The sequence below is a fragment of the Suricata suricatta genome, chromosome 2 (assembly GCF_006229205.1).
Source record: "Suricata suricatta isolate VVHF042 chromosome 2, meerkat_22Aug2017_6uvM2_HiC, whole genome shotgun sequence".
NCBI lineage: Eukaryota > Metazoa > Chordata > Mammalia > Carnivora > Herpestidae > Suricata > Suricata suricatta.
Window position 1 is genome coordinate 169,026,393 of NC_043701.1, and position 14,588 is coordinate 169,040,980.

The following is a 14,588-nucleotide window of genomic DNA, read 5'->3' on the forward strand; positions in this document are numbered from 1 at the left end:
ACTAGATGGCAAAAAAAAAAAAACAACAGAATTTTATTTTCTTAAAGCTTTGAAGGTAGAAGTCCAAAATCAAGGTGTCAGCAAGGTCATATTCCCTCTGAACCCTGAACCTCTGGTGGTGGCTGGCAAGCCTCAGAGCTCCTTGACTTATAGATGCAGCATTCCAACCTCTGCCTCTGCCATCACGTGGCCATCTTCTTCCTGTGTGTGTTGTCTTCTATTGTAAGGACCCCAGGCATACTGGTTTAGGGGTCCACGCTGCTCCAGTATGACCTTATCTTAACAATTACATCTTATTTCCAAATAAGGTCACATTCAGAAGTACTGGTGTTTAGCACATCAATATATCTTTTGGGGAGACACAATTCAATTCATAAAAGATGTCTAACAGGGACATCAGATCTAACAGGCTCAAAATCATACTCTGAATTTCCCCCGTGGTCTGTTTTTCTCATGGTCTTGCCTGCATCAGTTACTGGAAACTCCATTCTTCTCACTGTAGAGTGAAAGCCTGGGCACCACCCAGGTGTCCTGCCTGTCTTCTGCATCCCCCATCTCGCTCCTCACTGCCTGTGCCCAGTGACTGCTGAGTCCATCCAGGATGGGGAAATTTAGGCTTTCCCTATAAGATCACCACCCAGATAACCTCTCCCACTCTGCAGTGTTATGTTCTAAGCGGTGCTTTAATTTGCTTTAATAGTGCTTTGGAAGACTCAGTGTGTGTGTTTTCATTATTTATTATTGTAAAATTATTGCTGTTTTACTTAAGGCAGGAGTTGCAAGCACAAATGCCTGCAGAGTCGGACAGGCTATGAATATGAGAAGCAGAACCAGGGGAAACACACATACAAACTGATCACGAATGGTAGGGACCGTGACAACAGGAGAGCATGTGACCTGTCAACTGCATGTGAGAGCCAGTCTGCAAACACAGCTACCACCGTGCCGGAACATGGCCACAGTTTTACCAGAGCATGTTATTCTTCAGACTAAATTCAAGGTGAATGTTAAAGGTTACGTGAAATCTCCCAATTTTTAAATGTTGGCTCAAATTCATAAATTCTCTAAGGGCCAAAGAGTCATGTCATCTGCTGGTTGAATCAATCTGTGGCCTGCTTATACCTTTTGTTAATGTTTTGGGGGGGGAGGAGGGGGAGAGAGAGAGAGCAGGGGAGGGGCAGAGAGAGAGGGAGACAGAATCTGAAGCAGGATCCATGCTGTCAGCTCAAAGCCTGTCATGGGGCTCGAACCTACAAACCATGAGATCATGACCTGAGCCAAAATCAAGAGTCTCATGTTAAACCGACTGAGCCACCCAGGCACCCCATGGCCTGCCTATTCTTAACCTCTGATCTAAGAAAAGACACTTTTGTAAATAGTTATGTATGAGGTAAGTAGTGGGAAATGACCTGAAAAGAAAGTAAGGAAGAAGGTGGGGAGCCATTGCCAGCAGACGAGATGTGACTCAATGCAGCGCAATGAAGAGACAACACCAAATCTACTAAACGGATGGAGGAAAAGGAATAAGACCTGGAAGGGAAAATTAAGGGAGATCGTTGAGGGGGTTCCCCCAAGTATTGATACCCAGGGATTTGATTTTATTCTGGAAATCATAAGGAGCCATTAAACACATCTGAGCAAAAGAGTGACTGACACTTGGTTGCAGAAAGATTTTCCATCTCTCGGGTCTCTTCTGAAGTGTGGCGCTATCTTCCTCCCTTTGATGACGCTAACGGGCTGCCTTCCAAGCAAGAGCAGTGGAGGGCTGAAACCTGGGCCCAAAGCAGCTTCACAACTCCCTGTCTTGGCTTTGTTCTTTTTTCCTAAAGCTACTTTTTTGTCCTTCTCTCACTTGCAATGGGTGAGCCACCTCTAACAGGCCACCTCAAAGTTACTCAATATGGGTTCCAAAAGGCCTGGGACAATGAGGCTGGCTCCAGGAGGGATGGCGCTATCAGCTGCCTTGAAATCATGAGTGTAGAAAAACAAGGATTGCCCGGTAGGATAATGGCTTCAGTGTGTTCACAAAAGGAGGCCCTGGCGTGAAGTCATAGGCTTGAGTTATGCGGGGGAGAGAATTCTGATTCCACTCAGGATAAGCTCAAGTGCAGAGGGGAGAGGTCAACATTTGCATCTTTCCAGTGGCCATTTGATAGGAAACCTCTACTGGGCCCCAGTGAGAGATTGTGGGAGGGGGGCAGCTTACGGTCACATTGCTTTATCCCCACCTCAACCCCTTTCACCAACTGGAAAATAGAAGACTTTTGAGGCAGGTCTGCCCTCCCTGGATGGCAATGAGGCTAAGTGAGGGGATTCTCCAAGGCTGCAAGGCTCCAAACTCCACCTGGGAGAAGGTCAAGAAAGATGGATGAGTAACAGAATCTTGAATGGCTTTTCTTCCTCAGCGGTGCGGGGATTGGGACACCCTTGGTAGCCACCATTGAATATTTGAGTTTTAAACTATTCACAAGGGATCCTAAAAGTTCAAGACATGGAGTCATTTGTTCTTTCTGGTCAAGTGAATTTGAGTTTCAAGTAGTCGAAGTTTGGGTTATAGGATCCAGTTCCCTCCTTAGTCACGGAGCCCAGGCAATAGGCTAGAGCACAATGCAGTTAGTGTCACATATGTACTAGTTCATGGAAGGTAGTGGGACGTAATCCTGAACAGAGGGTCAACTGCTGGTGAAATCAGAGAGAGAAGTTTTATTGAGGAAATTCTATTCTATACCCCTGTTAGCAAATATGGCGATTCAAGGGGGTCCCAAGATCTACCCCTAGGGATCATCGAGGTTCTACTATGCTGCAATCAGAAATGGAGGTGGGCAGGATACTGAAATGTCATAAACCAGAGGCTCTCAATGAGGTCTTAAAAATGTATAGCTAAAAAACAGTAACAACAACAAAAGGAAATCGTTCATGGTCTTCACAGGGGTTGCCTCAAGGAGATGGAATTTTTCTGTTTCTTTAATATTTTCTAAACTTGCTAGATACTCTGCAATGAGCACACATTCCTTCTTTAGTAAAATAAATAAATAAATAAATAAGTACAAAGGAGAATGAGGGCAGGAAAAATGAAAGGAAAAGGTCAGTAAGAGCCTGAAGGAGTGTCTCGCCTCACCACCCACAGCTGCACAAGCCACAGCTCGGTCACCACCCCAGATCCATCTCCACCTGCACAGCAAAGCAGTCTAATCAGCAGCCTTTCCTCCAGCTAAAAACAACACCAGCCACCAGGCCAGCCTCACTATTAGAAATGGTGGTTTCTAAAAATACCCTATGATTTCACTCACATGTGGAATTTAAGAAACAAGGGGTGACTGGTGGCTTAGTTGGTTAAGCGTTCGACTTCGGCTCAGGTCATGATCTTGCCATTCCTGAGTTCGAGCCCCACGTCAGGCTCTGTGCTGACAGCTTGGAGCCTGGAGCCTGCTTCGGATTCTGTGTCTCTCTCTCTCCCTCTGCTGCTCCCTCACCTGTGCTCTGTCTCTCTATCTCTCAAAAATAAACATTTAAAAAATTCTAAAAAAAAAAAAAAGAAGCAAAACAGAAGAGTATATGGGAAGAGGGGGAAAAAGAGAAGAGAGAAAAATAAACCACAAAAGACTCTTAAAGATGGAAAACAAACTGAAGGTTGATGGAGAGAGACGGGTGGGAGATGGGGAGATGGGCTAGACGGGGGATGGGCATTAAGGAGGACACCTGTTGTGATGACCACTGGGTCTTGTATGTAAGTGAGGAATCACTGAATTCTACTTCTGAAACCAATATTGTATTGCATATTAACTAACTAAAATTCAAATTTAAAAAAGTAATTTAAAATTTTTTTTAATAATAAATTTTAAAAAAGAAAAAATGGCGGTCTCTAGTAGGACCTTGCATGTATGTGTGACCTTGGAGGATTAAAAATGCACTCACAACCTCCCCCTACCTGTCTGTTAGACTTTGCTTTGTAGCAAGAAATTATATCATTGCAATCATATACCTTGATACACAACTTCGAATTTCTAAAACATTTTTTAATGCCTCTCCTCTGATCTTCATCACAAACAACCTTGTAAGGAGCTTGATGCAAATGAATGGCCAGAGAAGTGGAGCCCTTTGACCAAAGGTAGAACCAGAATGGGGACGGGACGTGGGAGGTGGGGTGGGATCTAGGTGCCCTCCAAACTCAAGCCCTGTGTTCTCCGAGGGAAGACTGCGTTGTGCTGTGGCTGTCTCGGAGTGTGCACAGAACTGCAAATGGATTTCCTATCGGCTTGAGCCATCTTTAAGTCCGCTGGGAAGGCTTGATTTCCATAGCTTTTTAATCCATCTGTAAAAGAGCAGAGATAGTTTCAAACCAGAAACTAAAAGCAGTGTAAATGGTCTGAGGTAACCTGCCAAGGCCGTAGGGCACAAAGGTCAGGGCACAAAGCCACAGAACTATCTGGCAATTGCAATACTTGGGGAGAAAAAGTTGCAGCCCTGACTATGCAGCTTTACAAGCTGCTCCAATTCAGCATATGGGGCTACTCTGTGTGGTTCTGCTTTGCTTTGCTTTAAAAAAGTAAAGGACAAAAATCACTGTACTAAATTCTCCCATAAAGGATCTCACAGCTGTGTGTACATTCTGGACGGTCCCAGAAGAGCGATGCAGGTTTCCCTCGATATCTGAAAGCAGACTGTTCCTATGAAACCTTTAATAAGCTGAAAAGAGTAAAGGCAAAGAAGCAATGACTATTAATTTACATGGAAAATTGTTTGAGCATTCTCAGGCCCGACAAATAACCTCTCTTAGGCTTTTTTGATACCTTAGGACACATCTTGCTAGCGGATGCACAAAATAAATGGAGATTTAGCACAGGTGCTCACAGACACGGTTCAGAGCTCTGGAGGCTTCACGCTGGGACCGGAGAGTCATTCCGGGGCGGGAGGTCGGCGGGGCTGCTCGGCGGGGCTGCTCTCGCTGCCGCTCCAGGTGCGGGCTGCCTCTGTAACAGCTCGCTGGGAAACAGACGCTCACTGCTATTTTTGCTTTCTGCCTTTTTTTGTAAAAGCAAAAATCCTCCTTGGATTTCTTTTGGTTAGCGAAGACAGGGACTTATGTAGACCTCTCGTAAAAGCAAAGTGGCAGAATGCAAAACTTTTGAAAAGTGGAGGATCCTGTATTCATTATTTGGACCAACCTATTGGCTCCCTGGGTCGCTTCCAGATGACCCCGTTCAACTTTGAATTGTTAAATATAACAAATGTTCAGTGACCCCCCACCCCAATCACTGAATCAATGGACTCTGTTAAGACAGACGATGAAGATAAAAGCAAATGGGAACGAAATCAGAAGGACACCTGACCTGTGTCCCAATCCGGCAGGTGGGAGATGGTAGGGGGTTGACATAAATTGCCCCTGCAAGCTCTGACCTGATTTCCCAGCACATGGGCAGATACAGGTAGATAAGTGGTTCCATAGGATATGATTTAAAAGCAGTTAGTGTCAGAAAGACAGTGTTGGGGGCCAGAAGCACCCAGACCCTTGAGGGCAACTTGCTGGCAGTTGAAAAGGTGGGCCCCCAGCTCCTGAAACCTGTGAGTTCTTGACTCTATACAGGAGCCCTAAGGGCTCAGATGAAAGATGTCCTTTTCGTGAAGTGAACTGAACCCCATAGAAGAAGGAGCCAGCTAAAACTGCCCTCCTGGGACTTTGAGAAACGGTGTTAAGGTAACAGAAATAGCTACTAGTTATGAGCACTTATTGGGTGCCAAGTACTTTATCTGCCTTATCTCACTGAGTCTTCACAGCAACTCTTGGAGGCAGGTGTTGGTATTACCACCTTTTTGCAAATGAGAAAAGTAGGGGAAGAGAGGTTGAGTAACTTATTCATATACACAAAGCTCATCAATGGACGGGGACCTTACACTTGAAGCACCACTCATGTATAACCCTTTTCGGAAAGAAAGAGAATCCAAATTTTTCTTATACATGATCACTGTACTTCAATCAACTTGAACTTGACTTTAATCTCAGCTGATTAGACCAGGGGTTAGTCCCTCCATAGGCTGGTCAGTAATCATTGAGTTACCTGGCCTGGAAAAAGAGCTCTGCCAGGAAGGTACTAGCTGCCCAGTAAGATCCTCTCTTGGGGCTGACAAGTAATCTACAGAGGAACTTGTCTGCTCCGGGCATGAGAAGGGGGTGCAGCAGCGTGGTGTCAAGATTTACTGATCTGGCCAGATAACTACCAAAACCCCTGCCAGCTCTGAAAGCCACTGATATGTCCAGTTCCAGACCCTAAAGTCTTCTGTCCCTTTAGCCCCCACCAAGGAGGGAGCCCACCACCCTGTACTCTGAGACCTGACCCTTGTCTGCCTTGGGTCACAAGGCCTGGCCACTCTGAAATATATAAAATCTTTTTTTTTATAATTTTAATTTTTTATATGTTTGTTTATTTTTGAGAGAGAGACAGAATACAAGGAGGGGAGGGGCAAAGGGAGAGGGAGACAGAATCCAAAGCAGGCTCCAAGCTCCAAGCCATCAGCACAGAGCCTGACGCAGAGCTTGAACTCATGAACTGTGATATCATGACCTGAGCCACCCAGGCATCTAATGTGTAAAGTTTTTGTACTGAAACCTGTTCCCATTATCACTGCAGGGTCTGCTCTTCAGATTTCACAAAAGGGAGAATGAGCCCCTTTCTGTTTGTTTGTTTTCTTGATGCCCCCCCCAACCCCCACCCGCACACAGTAGGCTGCCATCAAAGGAAACATCACACTGTCTGCAATTTTGCTGGGCTGGGGCCCAAAAGATGGCCATCAGTGGGCACTTGTAATGGAGCTGGGACTGGCATGCATAGCCTCACAATGTTGCCAAAGGAAGCAGAAGTGGGAACACTTGGGGATGAAGAAGGGCAGAGAACCTCAACATATAGAAAGCATCACTTGGACAGTAATGCAGTTGTGGCAACAGAGGGGGTGTGGGAACCTCCATTTTCCTATAATCCACACCAACCATTTCAATCTTCACCATGAACAATTGTGATCAGTCGCTTGTAAGGTAGGTACCTTTAATCACTGAGACATCCTATCTTTTCAACTGGAATGCTACTTTAAACCCCTTCTTTATGGAAAGTCTGCTACTGCCATTGTGCATAAACTAGTTTTTCCAGATAAGTCACTGGATTAATTAAACAGAGCCCCCATACGATCTCAGGAGCATTCTGTGTCCCTTTCCTTGCCCACAACCAATGTACAGGGTGATATGCACTGAACATGTGCATGGGTGTGGATTTAAGAACGACATGGCATGTCCCCTGGCAGTTTCCTCTCTCTCTCTCTGCCACAGACAGGGGCCTATGTGGTTAAACCTAAAGATTTTCAGGGAGTAAGATACCTAACCCTTCCTAGAGAATGAGATCAGGAAAGAAGTCATTCTTTAACAACCCAGAATCAATACTTCTGAACACAGGCTTCACCCATAGAATGTTAGGACATTCTGCAACCTAGGGTATGCTCTCAGACTTTTTCCAGATAATTCTCTAATCTGGGGCCTTGAGCCCTGGTCAGGGTCTTTGCTTTTCATTCACTAGGGAATTAACATATATTTACTGAGCATTTTAAAAGATGTTCAGGCTGTAAATGGATCCGGTTGGAGCTGTCCTGTAAGAAGACTGGTCTGTGATTAATTTGCCTGGTTGACTGACATTACGGAACCCACAGCCTGAGGCTATCATCGTAGTTAAGTTAGGATGTTTGAGGCCTGAATAGAAACGGTGACGGGAAATGGAAGATGATGGAATAGTGCGAGAAGTCAGGTTAACCAGCAAATCCAACGTAGATAGTCATGGGTTGCAGTCAAGCACCAACTCTTGCTCCAGGAAGTGACTTGATCTTTCCACTTCAGTTTTCTTATCTGTAGAACAGGATTAATAAAACTAACTCTTGAGAGATGATAGCTACATAGCCACACAATCTTCCAGAAGGTGGCTATCTTATCTCACTACCATCTATTCACCAAAACCCATTTTTAATCTCTGGGCGCACCACCGAAGCAAAATGTTGTCACGTGATTGAGTTTTAGCCAATGAATTGTGAGTAGAAATGAAGAGGCCTGGCCTTTTCCTGTTCCCCGTGGGAGGCCCTCCATACTCTTCTCTATCTGCCTGCTCAATACAGAGATCTGAGGATCTGGGGGAGAACAGAGCAACAGAAGCTCAGTTCCATGGATAACCTCAGGAAGACTATCTTTCAACTAAGCAAGCTTGTTTGAAACCTCACATGAGTGAGAAATGATCTATTACTATTCTATTCTTGTATAGGACTTGACAATAGAACCCCTCAGTAAACAATCCTTATGACCTTTCGGTGTTACAGGCAATACAGAGACCTACAAATTCTCAACTTAAGAAGACAAAACATATGCATAGCAGCACATACTAGATGCGTATGTGCAGACAACACAAGATCAAAAAGTTCAAAGTCCCCCGAGGTAGGGGGATCTGAGACATCGCCACACAGCAGGTAGCTTTGAGCTTGTCTTCGAAGAATGTGTTGGATTGTCTGTACCATGGAGTTTCCATTCATTCACTAACTTTTAAAAACATCAACAAGAAATCCTCCATCATCCAGTATCCATTCTCATGACCCTTCAGCTTGTACCCAATATTTCTTTACTGTTCACGTCTTCCGTCAATGATGTCCAGTGTGGTCTGGTCCTGGCTTCCACCTTGGCCGTCAGCCATCGCAACCTTCTGAAATCACCAAACACCTACTTCCCATCCCCAGAAGCCCTGGCTTAAAAAAGGAAGGACCTGCAGCTTCAGAATTTTTGGTACCCTTTCCTGTGGCTCCTGGGCTTATGGCTCTAAAAGAATGGCTGGTAAATGAGATATAATTATGCACGCATATTGCTCCAACATTTTGGTTTGCTCCTTGCAGCTACTGATCAGTTAATCCATTTTAATGACCACTTCTCTCTAGCCATATAGGCAAAAAAAACTTCATTTCAGAAAACAACAACAACAAACAAACCCTGAGTAATCCAATAAAAGGACTTTGTATTTTAACCATAACCATGTAAAGAAAGTTTGCAACAAAAACTTACTCCTCTAGGGGGTGCTGGGTGGCTCAGTCAGCTCAGGTCATGATCTCACAGTTCGTGAGTTCGAGCCCCGCATCAGGCTCTGTGCTGACAGCTCAGAGCCTGGACCCTGCTTTGGATTCTGTGGCTCCCTCGCTCTCTCTGCCCCTCCCCCACTCTCACTCTGTCTCTGTCTCTCAAAAATAAACATAAAAAAAACTTACTCCTCTAAATTCCTTCACTCGATGAGTTATAGATGCTATGATGACAATTCTGCCATGATTTACAACTTGCTTTAATCAAAACTATTACCCTTTAGTCTTTAAAATCAGTTGTACCTTCCCCAATTTTCAACTTTCCCAAAATGTTTAACATAGGCATTGTCATTCTCCAGGCTCAGAAATGCACAACATGTGCATCGAGATGCAAAGCAAACATAAAAGTGTCACAGATCATTCTGCTGGTTTAGTAAGCAAATGAGACCCCCCATGTGCAGGGTCAGAAAAGCAAAAAAAAAAATGGAACTACTCAGAATTTGGTACACAAGGTGATTCAGCCCCCTGTGGAGCATGCATTTTGCAGGGAGAGCGCTAACAGAGCTGCAGGACTTGGAAAACACTTCCTCCGCACCGCCAGGATGCAATTTGGTTCTCAGAACAAAGGGAAACCACGGGCAGGTGCATCTCCCACGGTTACACAGAAACCCCTTTGACGCAATATGGAAATGGCCTTCTCCTTAGAAACATGCTTAAACAATGGCGCCTGCCTGAAGGAGCTGCAGAATGAGCTCTCTAGTAGGAGAATTAGTGAAGGGAAATCAGAGATGCACATTTGTAGGACTTCAGAAGGAGTCTAACTAGGTCTCTTTTGGCCAAAATGTAACTGACTTCACAAAGAACGATTCCCTCCTGCGTCTGAGAGCACTTTGAAAGTTCTTCAGCTTCTTCCAAAGAATAATTGCAGCAAACATTTTCTGAATCAGAGCCTCCTTAAATGCCATACCCTCTGCCTAGAATATTCTACCCCTGCATACATACTCACACATACATGTGTGTACACACATGAACAAACCCCATCACCACGTTCCCCACCTCATTCTCATCCTTCAGGCCCCATCTGAAATCTCTTCAAAGAGATTCCCTTGACCAGGTTGTCTAAATTAGATGCTTCTTCCCTATCCTGTTATTCTTTATCTTTATGACCTGTGTGTGTCCTTCCTCAATATCCTGATATTTCCCCCAGGTAGAGGATCCACAGATCTTCCTCTGCCTAGGACGGGGCTGCCCAGCTTCAACAGAGAGTGCTGTGCCATGTACTGCTAGCCCAGGAAAAGATCCAAATTCAAATTTGAAATAATGATTCCTCTTGAACACATCACATGCACACCATCGTAAAGTCAAAAAAATCTTAAGTTGAATCATCATCAAGTAGAGGCTCCTCTGTCTACATATTGATATAGGTTATTTGATTACTACCTGGTACATACCAGATACTCATCGTGTGTCTGATAAATGAAATGAATGAGTGAATGAATGAGAGAATGAAAGGATGATACCTTAGGAAATTTTAAGAACAAAATTTTCACCTTGAATGTTTTAGACCAGCAATAAGATCCCTAATCTTGATCGACAAGGAGATATATTTTTTTCTCTGGTCTTCCAATCGGAGGTGAGGATGGTGGCAGGGAGACAGGCAAAGGAGGGGCTGATGGGTTCTACTCTCCTGAGAAGAAGGGAAGGCTTTATCCCCAGCTTAGAGATTAGCCAGATAAGACTGGAGGTTCTCCTGGAAAGACGAGTTTATCTGCGTGGGTCAGTCTGGTTCCCAGAAAATGGTGGCTGCTGGATCTGGGGAGGGACAGGGGAGGCGGGGCTTCTTGCTCTGAATTTCTGTTGCGCTATCAGCACAGGCTCTCTTCTCACTTCTCAGTTCTCCTTTATGAAGTGTATTTTCTCTGAGGGGAACACCACTTTCTCTGGAGAACTATTAATTCCCAAGGAGTAAGCCATTGAAGCGGGCATGGGAACACCCACTCATTTGCAAATTGGCAAAAGCATCTCCCACAAAGTAGAAGAAGGCTTGATTCAGGGCTTAAAGGAAACAATGGAGTCCATTTAACAAAGCCAACACTTAGTGAACTCAAAACAGTGTGCTTTAAAAAATAAGTTAATCAAGCAGCCTTTTAAACTTTAATGCATGCTTATTAGCTTTAGTTCTGAAGTACCATCTGTTGCCGTAGTAAGTGCTTTTCGGCACTTATGATTCATCACCTACATGATTTCTGAGCTATGAATGAAAGTGTTGATTGGAATTTTGCAAATGGCAACCCCTTGGTGTCTGGGTCAGCTCTCACAAATCATGCAAGACCTTCAAATAGAACAGACAACTCCTGCTGCCTGGCCATTCACAAAAGAAAAACACAGGAAAGATGAGCTCACCTTTCAGATGAGTGCCATAAAACCCCCTTTACTGGATTCTTTCAAGATCCTGGGATTGTTTAAATCTTCCCATCGGTTTCATTTGTGTGTCTTAAGGAGAAATAGCAATACGTCTCAGTGGGAGACGTTGCTTTGAGATCCATGCCCCAGTGGCATCCCTCTGACTCCATCATCATCTCTGGAAGGGAGAGGGGTGTTGGAAAGCAGAGAAGGGATGGGGTAGAGGAGAGAAACAGTGGGTAATTACCAGAAAAAATAGGAGCCTCCTACCTTTTATCAGAGCGAGCATCAAATACTGTTCAGCTCAAGTACATTTTGTCCTGTTCTGTTTCTTATGCAAATTCAACATCTAGAGAGCTGCCTGCCACAAAAGTTGACTCCGCTTCCCCAACTTCATTCAACTTGCCCTTGAAAGGAGTATCATATACCGGATTGTTAGCTGGGCCCCCACCTCTAAGAAATTGTAGGCGAGATCTTATCATTATCAGGCTTTTCTAGAAATCAAAAGCACCTGCTCTTTGATAAGGTGGGCTTCTAAAGAGAGAAATATTCCCATTAGAAACTGCCCGGAGTTCATACGGGAACACTAGTGACTTGCCTTCCTAGCCTGAGGATACCAACCTCAGATGAGCAAATTCAATGGCAGTGAACCCTTACTGAGCACTTATTGTGGACCAGGCCTTGCGCTAAGCAATTTACATGCATCATTTCATTAGGTCCTTGCAACTGCCATAGGAGAGAGCAGAAATTTTACAGATTTGGAAACTGAAGGCTTAGAAAGGTTAAGTACTTGTGCAAGATCATACAACTAGAAATGTGATAGAACCATAATCTCTAAATCATAACCTATGCTTAGTTACATATGACACCTTTCAGCATTGATGACCATAATGTATATACTATCCGGTGATTACCCTCTCCAAATGGGCTCCCCTCTTTGGATTTCCCAAGCAGAACAAAGCCTAAAACAAATTTTCCCTGATGCTCTGCCCCTTATAGAGGAAAATAAACCAGGTCTATGTAAAACGATTTATTATCTCATTTAATGCGCTCAAACTGTGTCATAGATATTATTGTATCCTTTTAGGAGAGGAGGAAATTAAGGCTCACGGAAGCTAAGTAACTTGCCCAAGAACCCACAGCTAGTAAATGGTATGGATGGACTTCTGGTCTCAGGACAACAGCAGAGTCTATCTGCCCAATCTTACCCTATTACTGCCTCTTATAGGTGTTTACCAGACATTTCCACTGGGAGACAAGAAAGGTTTTGATTTCCACTACAACACTTTCCTTGCGTGATCTCTGCCATTCCTGGTCAGAGACAAGACGATCCTATTGACATTCCTGGGGGCAAAATTGGCTGAAAGGAAAGATATATTTGAAGATGTGTGACAAGAATCTTTTCTAAATAGAAACAACGATTCCAACATACATAGAGGGGCAGTACTGAGTTATCAGTGATCAGCAATCATCATGTTGAGTCAGAGGAGCCATTCTCCATGAGCTAGACTGCTTTGGGCCTCTGTGACTTGGCTTACTTGGGAATTCCTCCACCAAGCATCTTGATTTTCCCCTTTTTCCTCCTCTCCGTCACACATCCCATATCCCTTCACTCTGCGCATCCCTCACCCCGCACCCAAGTGCCTGGCACCGCTGACTTGCTTATGTCTTCCCAACACGTGGTATATTGCTGGGACTCAAATGTTTAAGGGAAAGGATGGAGGAAGAACCACAGAGTTAGTGGGAAGGAGTAGGAAAGAGAAACTCCAAGAACTCACATATATTTGTCAGAATCAAGTGCCCTTTTTTGTGCTCAGGAAGTAATGCCTATGACGAACTATGGAGATCGGCATAAACGTGCTGGTGTTTCCAGGCCACACAAAACTTGATCTAAGTGTGTATAGATTAAAAAATTATTATGTTCTATCCCCCTTCCCTCTTCAGCCCATTTGGTCTTTATCCATAAAACACATGCAAGTCTGCAACAGAATGTAGATATGTCTCCTGTTAAATGAATCTAGGATACAACACATTGTGTCACTTTTGAGGAGAAAAGAAAACAACTCCAGAACAAAGACATTCACATGACATTGTTTGTTGTCTTTTCATGTAACCTATTATTTATCTACCACTTCACAGTTTATGAGAGTCTTCATTTCATTGCTCTTTCATCCTGCAATGTAAGCCCAGGCCTATGGCTTCCATTTAGAGAGAAGGAAACTGAGTCACAGAAATTTTTAATGAGTTGCCACATGGCTACTTCCTCGATTCTTAGACATCATTATTGTAAGACATAACACAACTTAACAATAGGTTTTTAGGAAGTAAAGAAACTCTACCATGTTATGTATACATATTGATTATAAAACACATTCCAATGTTTCTGCAACATCCAATTACATACACTTAGGGGGAGGGATGTGTATCTTAAAACTAAGGAAATGTGGTAAGTAGCAAACAAGAATTTAGCCCAGGATTCTTTTCTTTTTTTTTTTTTTAATTTTTTACAATATTTATTTTATTTTTGAGACAGAGAAACAGGCATGAGTTGGAGACAGAGAGAGCACAAGACACAGAATCGGAAGCAGGCTCCAAGCTCTGAGCTGTCAGTACAGAGCCTGATGCAGGGCTCAAACCCACAGACTGTGAGATCATGACCTGAGCTGAAGTTGGATGCTTAACTAACTGAGTCACGCAGGCGCCCCTAGCCCAGGATTCTAATTGAGTCATTGTGTATTGGTGACTTGGATTCTCCCCTACATTCTAAAGCACTGCCAAGCAGGGCATTTTTCTGCACTTTTTACACCTGTCCCTTGAAGGGCTTTACCGAGGGGCTTCCACACAATAAACTCTCACTTGATTGATAGGAAGAGTCTGTTTCCTCTAAAAATATAAATTAAAACAAACCCTGATTTTTCATTCTTAAATTTCTGGGTGTTAAATAATCTCAGGAAATATATTCAACAACTTCCCTGGAGCAGCACTTTATCTGCTGTTTTCAGCAGGACCTTGCTTGGTGACTAAGGATTGAGCCCTGAGATTGCCTTTCTAAGTTCCTTCTTCTTCTTCTTTTTAAATACTTTTTAAAATGTTTTCCTTTA